The sequence below is a fragment of the Mustela putorius genome, unplaced genomic scaffold (assembly GCF_011764305.1).
Source record: "Mustela putorius furo isolate JIRA1106 unplaced genomic scaffold, ASM1176430v1.1 tig00000174_pilon_pilon_pilon, whole genome shotgun sequence".
In the NCBI taxonomy this organism is placed as follows: Eukaryota; Metazoa; Chordata; class Mammalia; order Carnivora; family Mustelidae; genus Mustela; species Mustela putorius.
Window position 1 is genome coordinate 27,302,932 of NW_025421304.1, and position 17,943 is coordinate 27,320,874.

Below are 17,943 nucleotides of genomic sequence, written 5' to 3' on the forward strand. Positions count from 1 at the left end.
GTTGGGAGTCAGAGCTTGGCCATGTCTTATTTCTCACGTTTGTCTTCACAGTACATCTCACAGGGCTGAGAAAAGTGGGAGAGAACATGGAGACCCTTCTCAGTGTAACTTTCCTGAGGAATAGGCTGCCCAGAGTTTTAGACCAGCACCTAGAATAGAACTTAAAACATGGTAGCCGCCCAAACAAAATTTGCAAAGTGAATGAATACTTTCAGTCCAGTGATTGAAGGGGAATAGCTCCTGAAAGGAGCAGAAATGCCCTCCAGGCATGACTAACATGGACTCTCATTGAAAACCCTGGGTCCCAACCCCAAGAATGCCTCTCTTCAGACCCAAGGGCTTAAGGGGGTCTCACTATATGAGTAAGCTGGTGAAGGACTGCCAAGTTGTTTAACCAAAACTTTGAACACATTTAAAAATGTCTCAGCAATGACACACTATACAACACGAGAAGATTATTAAAAGTCCCCATTGTGTCTCATATTTTACATGGTACCATGTGACTTTTATTCATTTAAGTTTATTTATTTTTGTAGTAATCTTAACACCCAATATTAGACTCAAACTCACGACACCAAGGTCAAGAGTTGCATACTTTTCCAACTAAGCCAGCCAAGCACCCCTGTTTCCGGGAAGTGGGAACTGGCTTTAGGAAGCCACAGGATCCTTTCCCTTCTTGCTGCCTAGACACCTGACCTGGGGCATCTGCTGGCTCTTGACATTGAACACACATCCACTCTGGAATTGAGTGTAGAGATTAAAATAGTTTTCAAAAACAGAGGAACAGATTATTTTGTCAAAGAAAAAAATATTATTCCTCTTACTAAGATGATTTTTCAGGGAAACAACATTATGTCCCAGGTACCACTTCTTCATAAGGAAAATTGAGGAGGCACTCTTTCCTCTAAGTCTTAGCAACTAAGGTGGAAACATGCAGATTTGGATTGATGCATCATAAATCTATTAGAGGAGTGTCTAGAATACCCAGCAGCTATGTGAGGGCACCTCGGGGCTCATTCCAGTTGTTGAGAGAGAGGCCTGAGGTGATCCAAAGGGGGCAGTGAGGGGGCTCCTCTGACCTCTGGTGATGGAGTTCCCACCGTGTTTGTCCTGGCTTGGTCATGACCCATATCCCCCAGGCTGGACACCCACAGGATATAGAGAAACTGTGCCTTGTCCACTTGTGAGCTCTGCAGTACTCATTCTTGGACTTGGCATAAGTAGATGTTCCATAAATGCTTCCAGAATTTCATTGAATTATCCCTGCAGCTTGGGTAGAAGATACTTACATGACAGGCTACCTAGTTCTGTTGGCAAAAGCTCTTCCTTCTCCTGGTCTTCTCAGAAGTGAGGTCTATAGAGGAGAGCATGTGTCACTCTGGGCCCTGGGCCCCAACCAGCCAACACCATTGACCCCAAGGCTGTTCAGTACATGGACTCACACAGAGCCCCTAAAGTCACCTTCACCAAGCAAATGGGAAGTTGGCTTTCCTATTTCATCCTCTCTTTGATCCCTTCCTTCCGCTCATAGTGGTGGAGCACAGGGTTGACCATTCAGTGTTTTAGGTGTTCGGGATACAAGACAGGCAAGGACCTTGCTTGGAAACCTCTTTATGGATGTACACAGAGGAAGAGGTTGATCTTTGCTTCTCAAAGAGTTAAGCTGAGAGGACTTTATTACAAATTGCCCAGAGGAGTGGATGTTCACCTTTGTGGGGATTCTGGTATCCATTTCCTCTTCCCTTTGGTGATACGCTCCACATTTTATTTGAATGTCCATCCTTCTTCTATACAGCCCCTGCACTTCCTACCCTCCGCAGCCGCACAGGCAGGCCTAGATAGAGTGAAGCAGTCCCACCCACCTGGCTCTAGCAATTGGCTAATGGACACCAGACCTGATCTGGATCACCCAGACCAGAGGGACTTTTAGGGGTCCTTGGGAAGATGTTTTCTTGATCATATGGAGAAAGATCCACTGACTCTTCTGGATGGTCAGTGTAGACATGGGTTTGGGACAGCTTTGACCTCTTTATGGCATTAGGTGTGGCTAGTCTGGGGATGAAGCCCATGGCCAGAGGCAGTCAGGCCTGAGAGAATCCAGAACAGTGGAGTCATGGCCTAGCTGGAACCTCAGCTGGAGCCCCAGCTACCTCTGGACTCTGAGGTTATGTGAGCCAACCCACTCACTTTATTGTTTGCATTAGTTTGGTTTGGGTTTTCTCTGTCCTGCGGCTGAGAGCATACTAGCTGATCTTACTAAAGAGGAATTTCAAATCTGGTTTGCAAGGTCAAGACTGAGGCAGTCTGAGTTTAGGGGAAATAGGGCCAGGCACTGGTTAGTGACCCATTCAAAGACCAACAGCCTTGCACTCCCAGCTCAGAAGAAGTAGGAAGGAGACCTGAATATGGACTGAGGAGCCTAGGCAGGTGGGGTGGGGTCCCTAGCCCCAGCCTTGGCTCGCAGCTCCCTTAATTTAACTCCACCTGACTAGTAAATGCAGAGTGCAGTCCACTTAAAAAAATCAGAGCAGCTGCCACTTCAAAGCAGGAAAGATGTGTGTAGGTGGGTGGGGAGGAGGCGGATAATTATGCAGGGAAAATAGTTTTCTTGATATTCTTCTGGAAATGTGCATGGAACGCAGGGAGCAGCAGGAGAGATGACAGCAAAGGGAAAATGTATTCGTAGAGAATGTGCACTGTGCCCTCCAAAGGGGCATAGGATGGAGCGTGCCGCACGCCGCCTGCTCATCTGACCACAGCACCCTTCTCTGGGGAGCATCTGAGACTACATGGGAAACCGCCACATACGGCACTTCATCCATGAGCGACTAAAGGATTTGTTGGGAAGGACTGAGTCCTCCTTTTGTGTGTGTGTGTGTGTGTGTGTGTGTGTGTGTTTGTACAACACACTGACTCTTCCTCGTGACCAGTGGGGGGGGTGCCATTTGCGTTTCACACCTGGACTTTTCATACCCTGAGGAAGGAGAATGGAGCTTGTGCCTAACAAGAGAGGAAGAGCTAGGAGCTCTGTGTGCCATCTCTTTGCCCCCTCAGGGGTCTGCCCTCGGACTCCATGTACTCTGCATGCTTTGAGCGGCAGAGGGACACCACCAAACTTTGAGAAGCAGCTCTGAGTCTGTGAACGTTGGATGCCAATAATTATCCAGCTGTGAGTAAGCTGAACATTTCTTAGGGCTATTTCTGTGTAATTATAAATATTTGAGGATATTAAACTCCCAGGTTACACATTGAGGGTATTATTTGAGCAATGGCTGGCTGTGGAGCTGAAAATGCAAACATCCTTTCATTCCTCCCTCCTGGAGCACTTAGAATATTTTATGGGATTCAAGAGAAAAAAAGTTTCAGTTGAGAAAAAAAGAAAAAAGAAACCCTAGAAGCAGAGTCAGTTGCTAATATTTCTGAATAGCTCTAAATCAAAAAAGAGAAATGTGACCACTTTACTTAATTGTGGTGGGTTTGTGATGCATTTTCTCTATGGGTTAGGAAAGCAATTACCATCAAACAACCTACTTGTGCCTCCGTTGTGATAAAATGTTCCCTCTAATGGGGCTGACATGCCAAGCCGAGGGCCTTTTAAAGCACTTAATGTTTCTGGAAGTGTTCACACGTGTGGGGCTCCTTGGTGTGCACTGAGAGCCCATGCCTGGCTCTCTTTAAGGACATGTCGTGGTGCAGGGGTTTCTGAATAGAAGAAAATCCTTTGAAGCAGCAGCTGAGGTCTGGGACACCAGCAAGGTCTCCGCTGCCCTGTATCTGTGGAGTGGCCCCCTGAAGCCTTGGGACCTGTCCAGCCTCCTACCCTCATACCCTTGATCACCCTATCCTGTCCGTCCACACCCTGAAGTCTCATATCTCCTCACCTGCTCCCTATCTGTGTTCCTCCCACCCTGGAGGGAGGAAAACAGGGGCCATCTCCCATAGACACATGCACAACCTGCCCTTCCAACTTCTTTGAACCTATCCCCTCCTGCCGCAGCTTCCCCAAAGGCCCTGGGGGTTGCCCCTCATTCTCCAGACCCCCAGTGTTCCAAGAGATCATGGCTCCTGTGCCCTTGAGCACCACCCCCCCCCAACCTTTGAGGCTCCTACATGCTGTCCCCTCTCTTCTCAGCCCTTGCTTGAGGCCCTGGCCCATTCTTTCTCACGTCAAAGAACTACCTTCATCTTGGGTAAATTTAACAGGGTGTGAATGGCCCATCACAGGGTCAGGTCACAAACTTCCCTGATGCCCTTCCACGTCCAGACTTGAAAGTCTTGGCCACTAGGTGACACCTCGGCCACACCCAGCACCCTCTGACTCTGTCACCCTCCGCTCCTGCAGAGGCCTCTGATCCAGCCCTGAGGATTTTGCGGCCTCATTTCTGGCTGGGACCCTGTCGCTATCCCTCTGCCTCCCTCTCAGGCCCCTGAACCCCATCATCTCCATCCCTCAGCCCCGGTGCTGCCATCTAAGACCCCTTAAGCAGCCCCGGACAGAATCCTGACCCCGCAGCCTCCCTTGCCCCTACCCTACCTGGCTTCCGTCCTCAGTTCCTAAGGTCACGGGAAACGCCCCTAAAGACGTGTTGTTAAAAGTTCTCTAGAATTAAAAAACCAGGACTCTCCTCCCCCATCCCCCTGCCCCTTCCCCGTAGATGCGGCCGGCCGGCAGGGGGCGTCTTCCGAGACACTAGGACAGCATCCCCGCTTGCTCCCCAGGGGCGTGGTGGGCACGGCGGGAGGAGAAACAGCCCAACATCGGTTTTGAAAGCTCGAGGTCCTCACGCAAAGGTGGGATTGATTAAGCCGGACCGATCCCAGAGGCTGCGCTCCCCTGACGATGCTTTAGCTGCCCACGTCGGGCCCCTTTCCAGTTCACCATCCTTGGATGAGGGAGGTAGAAGATGATTCGGGACGCGGGGGGGGGGGCAAATCCAGATGGACCCAGCTCGCGGCTCGGGCCAGAGTTCTCTGCCCACACACTGACGGGCTGCCTCTCCTGCAGCGTGGGCCCCGAGCGCCCCCTGGAGGCTGTGCGCTCCGCCCAGACCCGGGAGGGTTCTTCGCCCACAAAGAACTTCCTGCCCATCAACTAGAAAAATAACCGCATAAAAGTGGGCAAAGGACAGGGAAAGAAACATTTGCAATGAAATACAAATGCCCAGTGAAACGTTAATCTGACGTTTACATAGGCAGAATCTGTTGCAAGCCATTACGTGCTTCTACTCCTTTAAACCTCTCAGCAACTCTGCTAGGGAGAGACAGTAGTCCCATTCTGTGAATGAGTAAACTGAGGCAAGGACTTGCTCAAGCCCACTTATAAAGTGACAGGGCTAGGATCTGACCCAGCGGCCTGACACATGAGTCTGTGGCCTTACTTACTACATTAGACTGACTCTCAACATGTGAAAAATACACACTCTGACTAAAAAACAAAGTGTAAATTAAAACTATTCATTCAATAAATTTATTCTACAAGTATTTACTGGATGACTACAGGGAGCCAGGCCCAATACTAGGTGCAGGGAATGGATACCAAGACACACAAAACATTAAACTCACATTTCAGTGGGGAGACAGACAATAAATAAACATGAAACTGTAGTCTGTGACAAGTAGGGTAAGTGCTTGGGGGGAAATAGCAGGGTAAGGAGGAAGGGGAGGGCTATTTACATCAGATGATCAGATTCTTCTTTTTGAAAAGGTGACACTTGAAAAGAGACCTATAGAAAGTGTACAAGAGCCTGTGGGTTGTCTGGGGGAGAGCATTCCAGGGCGAGCGAGCAAGGTCCCTCAGGTCAGTGCTGAAGGCACTGTCTGCATAGTCAGCAGGAGGTGGTGGGCGCCTGTTTAACTACTGTGGGCCAATGCCTGTGCCCAGGGCCATGCTAGGCATTTGGGAAAAGTCTTGCTTCCTAACCGTTCAGTGGGGATGATGCTCATCTTTGCTCTGGGCATTCACTCCCCCTCCCTGCAACTGGCCCCATGTGACAGTTGTCCCTCATGAGTCTCAGCAGAAGGTGGGATGATCTGGAGAAGTGGAAGGGAAAGCCCCCACTAATATTTGGGTGGGGAGAACTGACCCAGATTCTAGGTCTCTAGTCTGGGACAGCATCAAAATTTAGCCCTTTAAATATGTTAAGAGAGCTCAGTTGGTTAAGCTTCTGCCTTTAGCTCAGGTCATGATCTCAGGGTCCTGGGATCAAGCCCCGAGTTGGACTCTCTGCTCAGGGGGGAGCCTGCTTCTCCCTCTCCCTCTGCCTACTGCTCTGCCTGCTTGGGCTCTCTCTCTTTCACTTTCTCTCTGTCTCTCAAAAAAAAAATCTTTTAAAATATTAATAAATAAATAAACGTGTGCAGAGAGGTTTCATTACTGAGGGGGACATCTAACACTTACCCCAGACTCTGAGAGGGCAGCTTGCACAGAAGCCAGAGGGAATCTGGATGAGTACATCTGCACCTTCCAGTGGCCCCAGCAGGATCCAGATGCTCTTGCTTCTGTGTTCCCTTCCCAGATCTCTGTGGTCTTTCTTCCTGACGAGATCTTGGAGGCATCTGGAATTTTCAGTGAATGTCCCTTCAGTGAGCTGCTGGTCTTTTGGCCAGGGTAGGCGTCCAGGCCTTGACTCTAGTCTGCATGGCCTCCTTTCCTCCAGAGTCAGAAGCCCAGTGCCTGCCACCTCCTCCTTGCTGTGGCCAAAAGTTCATGATTTCCCCTACTGGTTTGGTCTGATTTCACCCATTTGAGATTAGATGAGTCACTCTTTTAAAATTCCTTATAGGGGTGCCTGGGTGGCTCAGTGGGTTAAAGCCTCTGCCTCCAGCTCAGGTCATGATCTCAGGGTCCTGGGATCAGGCCCCGCACTGGGCTCTCTGCTCAGCAGGGAGCCTGCTTCCCTCCCTCTCTGCCTTCCTCTCTGCCTACTTGTGGCAGGCGAGAATTCTACCACTGAACCACCCATGCGCCCTCTCTGCCTACTTGTGATCTCTCTCTCTGTCAAATGAATAAATAAAATCTTTTAAAAAAAAATTCCTTATAGGGGTGCCCGGGTGGCACAGTAGGTCAAGCACCTGACTCTTGACTTCTGCTCAGGTCATGATCTCAGGGTTGGGAGATCCAGCCCGGCACTAGACTTGGTGCTTAGCACAGAGTCTGCTTGAGAGTCTCTCTTTCCCTCTTCCTCTGCACTGCCTCCTGCATGCACACACACTCTCTGTTTCTAAAAATAAATAAACAAATCTTTTTTTTTTTTAAGAACTATAAAAATTGTTTTATATGACTATATGTTTTATATGGTGAACTGCCCTGTGGTTCAGTGTTGAAAAACTTCTGTTGATTCTTATGTCCACCTGGGCTCTTTGGAGTCCTGCTTGAACAACCTGAAGAAGGTGTGAGCTGGTTTTGAAAATGAGCACAAACTGGGGCAGAACCTGGAACACAAGCGACTGGGAGGAAGGGCTACCGTGGGGACCAGCTGGCAGCTCCATCTCTCTCCCAGGGTCACGTAGTCTCTGAGCTTGCTCTCCTCTCTGCTCAACCAGCAGCACCTCTGTCCCCCACCTTCACTCTGAGTCTCCTTTCCCCGTCTCCTAATTTGCTTGCTGAGTCTCTGCTTTCTTATATCTGAACATGGCACTGGGCTGAACATCTCCTGACCTCTCTGTCTCCTCCTCCCCGCATCTGCACCAGCTTCCAACCACCTCCTCCCTGGAGTCCTTCATTCATGTCCCCAAGCCAGTTCACCTGTTTTATGCCAAGGCACATCATCTATCTCTGGACAGTCCCGTCTAGCTTCAATCACTGGGGCCAGAAAGGGAGGGCGTCAAGGTAGCCAGCATGAGGCTGTCCCTTCTGCCAGTATCCACGCTGATGCAGACACCGCTATGAGTCCCAGAGTCTGCTCTGGTCCCAGATTCACTTTTTTTTTTTTTTTAAAGAGTTTATTTATTTGTCAGAGAGAGAGATGAGCAAGAGCAGGCACAGGCAGACAGAGTGGCAGGCTGAGGCAGAGGGAGAATCAGGCTCCCTGCCAAGCAAGGAGCCCGATGTGGGACTCGATCCCAGGACGCTGGGATCATGACCTGAGCCGAAGGCAGCCGCTTAACCGACTGAGCCACCCAGGGGTCCCCCAGATTCACTTTTTTATTCTGATTACCCAGCCTTTGTTTCAATTTTGACCTTTGTTATTGTTGTCTAGAGGTCTTTTAAGCGTCCTTAAAAATTCCTCAGGCACCCAGCCTGCTTCACTGCCGAGGCTCCTACCCAGACACACAGCAGCCTGGCAGGGGGAGGGTCATTCAGAGTTAAACAGGAAGTCCCTTCTTCCTCCCACTTTAGTCTCACCTTTCATCAAAAAAGGGAGGGGAGGCCATATTTAATAAACACCATCCATTAGATTAGATCGATGGTCTCTAAATACTGCATTTCTTCTAGAAACAGTATCTCTTGTCCTCATAGAAGAGCATGTGGTCAAGAGGAAATTGAATAAAGTCCTTTAATCAGCCGCAGTAGTATTTGAATCATTTAATTTAGGATCTGACAACCACAAATTACTTTATTTTCCAGGCCAATTTTAGCTGACCAGGAGAGCTGGCCTAGTCCGCTTCATGCTTAATAAATCACTCCCTTGCCTGAACGTGTGAAATTTGGGGAAGAGATTTTTCTGGGGCTTTTCAAGCATAATCATCAACAATCCCCCGTGCTGTGTGTGCCTGACATGAGTCCTTGGCCAGGCTCCCTTTGCATGGCTTTGTGGCTGTAGAGTGAAGCCTCCAGCTGAGAGATCCCAGGACGCGAGGCCCGGAGCTGTCACCTCTGCAGCCTGTGCTCTTTGTTCCTGGCTCCAAGTTCCCATGGCTCAGACAACAAGCCAAATCAAATTAGATACCAGACACAGGCTGCCTATTGTGGCTCCCCCTCTGCTGCCTCAGACTTTTCAACACCTGCCGAAACCCCTTCACTGGAAAAAAATGAAAGAGGAGCTTCTGATTTCAAACAACACCAGTGGGACATCCCAAATATGGCCTCTTCCAGAGCCATTTTAAATCACCTGTGAAGTCCCAGTGAAGAGCAAAGTGCAAGATTTCTCCTTCAGAACTATTCTAGATGTCAGTGTGTCTGAGCCCCTGGCAGATGCCTCCCCCGGCCACTGGGCAGACGGAGCTGGACTGAGGAAAACCCATGGGACTTCATTCTGTCTGTACTGCATGCCACAGCCATGTGTCTGTATGAAGGGCTTGCTTTTAGGCCACTCTGCATATGTTGCTCATTTTTCTCCATTGGTTCCAAGGAGACAGAGTGGTAAGAAGGAGGCCGGGGGACAAAGCAGGATGCGTGGCATTCTTGGGGGCATCTTGCATTCCTAGAGCTACAGTACTTATAAGTAAGTGGCATTAAGAGAGGAAGAATCCTGTGTGGGCCAGTACATGCAGGGAATTGTAATTCTTATTTATTTTATTTATTTTTTTAAAAAATTGTATTTATTTATTTTCAAAGATTTTAAAGATTTTATTTATTTATTTGACACAGAGAGAGAGATCACAAGTAGGCAGAGAAGCAAGCAGAGAGAGAGAGAGAGAGAGAGAGAGGAGGAAGCAGGCTCCCTGCTGAGCAGAGAGCCTGATGTGGGCTCTGCCAAAGGCAGAGGCTTTAACCCACTGAACCAGGCAGACCCTCCTATTTTATTTATTTTCTAATTCTTTTTTTAATACTTTATTTATTTGACCGAGAGAGTGAGCACAAGCAAGGGGAGCAGCAGCAGGAGAGGGAAAAGGAGGCTCTCTGCTTGGGGTCATGACCTGAGCTGAAGGCAGATGCTTAACCCACTGAGCCACCCAGGCTTCCGGGGAATTGCAAATATTCATGAAATTCAGTTTTTTAGAGTTTCTATCTTAGTCCAGGATGTCTTGATGTGAAAACAGAACCATCAGCAGCCAAGGTTACAAGGGGAAGCATGTACCTGCAGAGACCTGGGAACTCTGGGATGGAGCCAAACGTGAGAGCCCTCCAGGCCTCCGGGGAACGGCATAACCACAGGCAGCATCTCCCCGGTGCAGACCTGGGCTCCTCACCCATCTCCTGGCTCTGGGCACCCCTCTCAGATGAGCTATTGGTTCCTGCTCTCTCCCCTCAAAACTTGACCATGGCTCTGGGTTCATCTGGTCATGACCCTTGACCCAGTACTTAGAGAGCCACTATCAACCAAGAAAACCCCCTTCTGGCCCCTGTGTGTGTTGGGGGATTGTCTCCAAGAACAGAGTGCCCCATGCACCCTTGTCAAAGCCCTGGGCAGCCGTAGGGCCCCTGCGCTGTACAGCTGTTTGTCAGGAGACCCCTCTTGAAACTTATCTAAACAGCAGCTGCCCGTAGTTAGGAATGGGGGCAAAGATGGAGCTTTGGGGGAGCACTACTGAAGCTCCTAATCCCTCACATTGTCACCACCACTGCCTGAACCCCCACCACAACCCTGAGCCTGACTTACCTAGTTAACCCTTGACTCTGCCATTCACCCTTGTGTAACCTGGAGCCCCTTTCTTAATTTCTGATGCTTGAGAGTGGGACAGGGATAACAAGAGCACTTTCCTTCCAGGACTGATGTGAAAATTATATGAGATACGAGTTCAGAAGCATAAACTATTTGGGAAATAATAAAGATAATAGATCGTTTCACCCTAGATGCAACTGGAAGAACTGGATGCAATATAGAAAGTGTAGATGAGTGTAGACTGGGGATATGATCTTATTCTAGGAAGAAGAATATGTTTTGAATTGACACAAGAGTGAAATTTCATTGAAAAAAATTAAAGTAATTTATGTTTAGTCCTATACACATGACTCATAAAATATAACTATAAAAGAGTTTGTCTTGCCCTGGGATGAAATTTAAGCGAAATCCCTGTATGACCCCCTTTTTTCATCCCTGGCCTGGAAGTAATTTTTGTTTCTTTCTTCCTCCCAGAGGCTTTCTTGATCAAGCTCTAAAATGACCCCGTGCTGGTTCTCTCATGTCAGCAGCCACCTCTGGTCTGCTAGAAACATTCACTTACCTTTTTTCCCCTCGTCTGCCTGGGCTTGTCGGCAGACCCCAATGTGGCCGCTCTCCTAGCTGCACTGTGAAGACATCTGGCCAGCCTGTCTCCTGCCATTAAGATTTCTCTGACATAAATTGCCGTAGCCCCCCGTATCCCTGAAGCTCCAAAGGACAGTCATTGAGCCTTCCGGGTGATCCCACAGAAACCCCTTTCCCAAAGCTTGAGCTGAGGAACAAGCATCCTTCACTGTCACCCTGGATTCACAGCTGCAACTCCCCAAATATGCCCACAGAGCCCAGCACACTGCAAATGCTCAGATATTGATGGCCTTTCCAGCCTTCTGATCCTGCCTCCCACGGCTCTGCCTGTCAGTGGCCACCTGGACTTGACTGCCCCTTTCCTGAGCAGTTCTAAGCCCTAAGTCCCAAGGGAAATCCCAGTCCTTTTCTTTCTTTCTTTCTTTCTTTTTTTTTTTTAAAGGTTTTATTTATTTGACAGACACACAGCAAGAGAAGGGACACAAGCAGGGGAGCAGCAGAGGGAGAGGGAGAAGCAGGCTTCCCGCTGATCAGGGAACCCGATGGGGGGCTCCATCCCAGAAGCCCGGGATCGTGACCTGAGCTGAAGGCAGACGCTTAACGGCTGAGCCACCCGGGCACCCCAAATCCCAGTCCTTAAGTGACAGTTATTGAGAGGCCAAACTGGGATTCCACTCTAAGCCAAAATATTCCTTTCTAGTCTTTGCCAACTGCCTCCAGAGGGAACAATCTCTCCACGCCTACAATATGAGGGTGGATGGGCAGGTGAGAAAGACGAAGGTGTCCAGCCAGTCACAGGAATGTGATGGGTATGGCAGTGTCCCAAGCAAGCACCAAACAACCCCCACATCGGCTGCTGGATATTTTGTCGCATTAAGGACTTATTCAGGGAACTCATGAGAGAAGGATCGCAAAGGCCCTTGCTCAGTGTGACCAAAGGCACCTCAGGAAATACCAGGCCTGGAGGCAAGATGAAAACCATGCCCCAGGAAACAGAAGAGGAGGCTGGAGAGAAGAAGATAGTGAGGATGGGGAGAAAGGGAGGACCCTGAAGTCGGAGATGCCTTGGGGAGAAACCTTAGGTTTGAGGATCAGCCCAGAAGCCCTGACAGAGGGGTCCATGCTCTGTTCTCAGAGTGGCCCAGGAGGAGACAGATGGTCTGGAAGGCCAGGCAGGGCCCCAGGAACATCCACACCAGCAAGCCTATCTCAGATGATTAAAAATGGCAGCAGATAAATTTAACTAAACATGACTAATGGGGACACAAAGGGGAAGTGAAGAGAAATAGAATATTTTAGCAACATAAGGAAATGAGAAGAAAATGACTTTGCAATGAAATGTCAAACTTCTGTGCCTGGAGGAGATGTAATCTGGTCATTGCAGGCTCAGGGGAGCGGGGGAGTCTGTGGTTATTTCAAGCAAATTTTAATTCACTTTAATTTAATAACATAGGGCCGAATTCCTTTGTGGCAGTGTCAGAGGATAGAAACGGGAGTCAGAGAGTTACCTGGGGTGTTTATGTTTGTTGTTTCACAAGGAGCTCTGTGTGTACGCATCTATCCTCCTATGCCTCCATCCACCCATCCATTCAGAGAGTCTATGTTAAAGCCTGGGGCTTAGGAAAACAAAAGGCAGCCTTGCCAGCTCCCACCTCCAGGATATCCTGGTCATTTGAGGAAACAGACAAGTGAACAGAGAGTTACAGTATAGGACCACATTGTGGGTCTAACACCTAGTGTTCATTAGAAGTTTGTGAATTGAGGGGGCATCTGGGTGGCTCAGTAAGGTTGGGTGTCTGTCTTCAGCTCAGGTCATGATCCCAGGGTCTGGGCTCCCTGTTTAGCAAGGAACCTGTTTCTCCCTGCCCTCCCTGCTCATGTTCTCTGTCACTATCTCTGTCTCTCCCAAATAAATGAATAAAACCTTTTTAAAAAAGATTTTATTGATTTATTTGACAGAGAGATAGAGCACAAGTAGGCAAAGTGGCAGGCAGAGGGAGAGGGAGAAGCAGGCTCTCCACTGAGCAGGGCGCCCGAAGCGGTGCTCAATCCCAGGACCTTGGGATCATGACCTGAGCCAAAGGCAGCCACTTAACGGACTGAGCCATCCAGGTGACCCTAAATGAATAAAATCTTAAAAAAAAAAAAAAGTTTGTGAATTGAATGCATGCTTGAAAGGGTGGTTCTGGGAAGGCACCAGAAAGGAGTAAACATCAAGCTGGGTCTTGAAGAATGAGTGAGTTCATCAGGTAGACAAGTAAGTTGTGAGCAGCCCAGGAGGAAGGGACCACATGTAGCAAAGGAGTGCGGCTTACGATCATGATGCTGGAGGAGACTGCCCAGGGAAAGTGGACAGGATAAGAAGAGGAAAAGGACAAGGAGGAGACAGAGAATCAGTGGATTTTGGATGGGGAATAACACTCTCAGAAAGGCAGGCTCTAAAGACCTAAAGCCTACCCTCACTGAAATCTCTACTCCAGCCTGGATGCCTATTCACTCTTCAAGCCTCAACCCAAGCATTATGTCCCCCAAGAAACATTTCTTTCCAATTCAGGTTGGGGTGAGTACCCCTTCCCCATGGGCCCCTGGCAGGCTCAGTCTAAGGGTAGCCTAGCCTAGGTCCCTTGGATTCATGTATCTGGTTGTAATGTTAGGGTACATTAGCCATGAAAAAAAAATTACCTTGTTGAGAATAATTGCAAATTAAATAACTTGCAAGTTTATTTTAAAAACAAAAACTCAGGGGTGCCCAGGTGGCTCAGTGGGTTAGAGCCTTTGCCTTCGGCTCAGGTCGTGATCCCGGGGTCCTCAATTGAGCCCCACGTCGGGCTCTCTGCTTGGCGGAGAGCCTGCTTCCCTTCCTCTCCTCCTTCCCAGTACACTCTGTGCCACCAGCCCTGTCACTGCTGATCCCACCCTCATATTGGGTTAGCTTGTCTGTGTGCCTGCCCATCTCCCAACAGGGGCTGCGATGTCCAGTTCTGGTGATGCCCTTCCCAACACTGGTGCCTCCCTAGCTTCTAGCCAGGCTGTCCCATCCATCCCTTCCCAAGGATTGCCCGTCCAGAGAATTGGTCCCAGAAGCTGAGGGGTGCTGGGAGGTGTGGCTGAGACGGGTGTTTTAATTTACATCACGTTGGACTTTTCTGCTCTTCTAGAGACTATGGAGTGTCAGGGGTAAGAACCCTCTTTAAGCCCCCAGGACTGTAGCTGGAAAGGGTGGGTGGTTAGGACTCCTGGGTCTAGAAGACAAAGCCATAGAAGCCTGGATCCAGGGCAGAGAAGCTGGAATGGCTGAAGAGGTCGGGTGAGGGCCTAGCAGTAGAGGGACCCATAACAAGCCACCTCCCTAAACAGAGCTGCCCCCAGTTCCTTGTCAGAGGGAAATGACAGAGCTGTAGGTGCCCTGGATGTCCTGGTTGCTAGGCGGCAACGGAGGCTATGCCAGCCAGAGGGTCGCCATGGTAACCACAGAGCCCAAAGCACTCTTATGCCCAGACCCCCGTGTGGGGGTGGGTTGTGCAAGTAAGGCCCAAGGTGTGGCACCCTGAAAGGCAGTGGATGGGTGGCAGTCAGCTCCAGGCAAAGGCGCAGGCTGGAATGAAAGACCCAGCTCACTTTCGCTTCCATGTTTTCTCACCTCCCCTCGGGTCACACCTGCGCAGTTTGAGCCAGACATAACAGTTGTAGGAGAAAAATAAAATGGGGCTTTGGATCCGCCAAGCCAGATCTTTCACTTTACAGATGAAATAGAACCCGCAGAGGGAAAGACACTTACTGGTGACCGTACAACTGCAGTCCAACAAATAAAGCTGAAGAGAAAATGGAGAAGAAAATGATGCACATGACCAAAGACCTCATCTAGAATGTATTCTGTTGTTTAACTAATCATTTTAAAATTTAAATAGTTTTAAACCCCAGCATTCACCTCATGAGTTAAAAAACACCACAATGCCACATGGAACTTACAAATCTTCTTCAGCTGATCATATGCATCTTTTTCTTCCTGTCCCATTTTCTTTCTACTCCAACTAGCATCTTTCCCTCCCTGGGCTTCTATTTCATCCTTAAAAGGAAGGAGCTGACCTAGCTGATCTCAAAGCCCATTATTACTCTTTATGATAAAACAAAGCCTTCATTTCTTAAACTCAGCCAGGTTGACTGGGTACATATTTACTGGGCATACAAATGGGTAAGATCCTCTTGGGGCTACAGTCCAAGTCAGACCTGACTACAGTCAGATGTCTCTTTAATTGGGCCCCTGACAGGCTCAGTCTAAGGGCAGTCTAGCCTAGGTCCCGGATTCATGTATCTGGTTGTAATGTTAGAGAACATTAGCTATGAACAAAAATTACCTTGTTGAAAATAATTGCAAATTAAATAACTTGCAAGTTTATTTTAAAAACAAAAACTCAGGGGTGCCCGGGTGGCTCAGTGGGTTAGAGCCTCTGCCTTCGGCTCAGGTCGTGATCCCGGGGTCCTCAATCAAGCCCCACATCAGGCTCTCTGCTCAGCGGGGAGTCTGCTTCCCTTCCTCTCTGCCTGCCTCTCTGCCTATTGTGATCTCTCTCTGTCAAACAAATGAATATAATCTTTAAAACAAACAAACAAACAAACAAACTCAGAGGGGCGCTTGGGTGGCTGAGTTGGTTAAATGTCAACTCTTGATTTCAGCTCAGGTCATGATCTCAGGGTCATGAGACTGAGCCCAGCAACCGGCTCCATGCTCCCTCTCTCTCTGTTCCCCCCCCTACCCCACCCTCACGTCTTAAAAAAATAAAAAATAAACACCCCAGAGACACAGTTAATAAAAAATTATGATGTGAGAATAATCTTATTTTAGTTTCTAGTCCCTCATCATTTCTTGCTCTCCTTCTATAACCTATCTTTGGCTCATTTTGTCCACTTCCTGGTTTCTAAGCAGAGTCCCCTGTGTTTGGCTGGAAAAGCCCTCGGATGCCATTAGCGCCTTGAAGTGCCTGGTAGGGTCAATCTTCCCACATAGTTAACCACATCCCAGTCACTGAACACCCTTGTCTCAAATAACAGAGGTATCTGGGGAAAACCTTCCTCGAATAGACATTTTTCATAAGTCCAAGCCCATGAGGAAAGAGTGGGGCCAGGCCACCAGGACAAAGATGGGATGCTAGAATGCATCTGGGGCTCCACTGACAAATGAGGAGACTTGAAAAATAAGGGGCAAGTGACTGGCTGAGCAAGGTGGCTGAGCCAGAAGCCGAAGTGAGGTCTTCCAATGCCTGGCCCTTGAGACCCTTGCAGGGACTACATTGCCCTTGAGGTGACACCACTTGGGTCCAGCCTGAGTCGCCACAGTTAGGTTGGAGCAAGAGTCTGTGGGTCCCTTCAGTTCAGCCCAGAAGAGCAGAATAGCACCAGGGAGGTTTTGTGAGGAAATCCAGGGCAGCGCAAGCTCAGAAAACGTGGGCTCCGAAAACATAGGTGTTAGGTGAAATTTTGTTGAACTGAAAAACATTTTCTGGGGCTTGTAGAGGCTTCAAGCTTGACTTGAGGGTAGTTGGCAAGGTTAATAATGGTCCAGAAACTGCCAAATTAATGTTCGCATTATTGTTATGCAGATGACTTTGCAGGAGTAGGGGGTCCTAGTGGCCAGCAGGTGGCACTAGAGCCCAGCGCTCCGCAGATTGACGCCTGGAAGTTCGGAACTGTAGCAGGTGTTGGTCTGACGTGAGGGAGAGGGCCCAGGCGCTGAGATCTCGCTTTCCTTCCTGTCCCACTCAAAGCTCGGCCTCAGATGTAGCAATAGATGACTGAAGCTACGCAGCCTGCACTCAGCGCCTCTGTCCTATCCTCCCGGCCTGAGAGTGCACGGAAGACAGGGGACCTGAGTTCCCTGTTGGTCCAGTAATCCTGGTTCTCTGGCTGAACAGAGTCGGAGCTACCTGGCATCAGGTCCCACTTTTTCTCACTGGTTCTCGTGGGAATCAGGGGATTGAACATTTTTATGAACGTTTTTAAGGGACTGGAACTTGGATATTCTTGTGCTGGTGGGGAAGGCCCTAGCCAGAAGGCTTGGACCAATGGCAGGGCAAGTAAGGAATTAGTCAAATCCAGGTGGATATTAAAGATCGAGCAGATAGGGCACCTGGGTGGCTCAGTTGGTTAAGCGACTGCTTTCAGATCTGATCACGATCCTGGAGTCCCAGGATCGAGTTCCATATCAGGCTCCCTGCTTAGCAGGGAATCTGCTTCTCCCTCTGGCCCTCACCCCTCTTTTCCTCCCTCTTTCTTGCATTCTGTCTCTCTCTCAAATAAATATTTTTTAAGAAAAGATCGAGCAGATAAATGGAAGGCATTTGGCATTAACGACAGGTCTTTTCGCCTCTGCCCTAGCTAAGACAAAATCCCGCTAAATAGTGCATTATCCGTTTCTCAGCAGAGGCACTTCTCAGAGTGCCGTGGGGTGTGAAGAGGCTTTGGAATACCTGGTGGTCCCCCTGGGCCAGTACCTCAACTAGACGTGTGAGATGGTCTTTTCAGCAGCAGTATTTCCAAGTCCAGAGCAGACGCAGAAGTAGTTGATATGGAGACAGGAGGGCACGGAGAAGAATGTGGCTCTTGATTGGCTGTGAGGCTGGTTAGCCCCACGCCCGCGGCGTAGCCATCAACCCCCAGATGTGGACTGGCCTCGGAGAAACTGGCCTCTCAGCTGTCTTCGCCCTGTGGCCAGACGACATGGGCGGACCAGGATACCTGACCTTCAGCAGCAGAGACGGCCAGGTAGGGCACTACTTCTCCGGAGGGGAGACTGCTGCCCCCCTCTCAGTGCCGTCGGGGGGCCAGAATGCATTCCCTGAGCGGAAAGAAGGGGGCCATGAAAAACAAAACGCAACTT

General features: G+C 49.2%; 1 protein-coding gene across 1 annotated transcript in view; it reads left to right on the forward strand.

Moving 5' to 3' along the window:
* ZFP90 (ZFP90 zinc finger protein) overlaps positions 1–17,943 on the forward strand; it is a 98,969-nt gene that overhangs the window by 54,908 nt on the left and 26,118 nt on the right. The window lies entirely within an intron of this gene.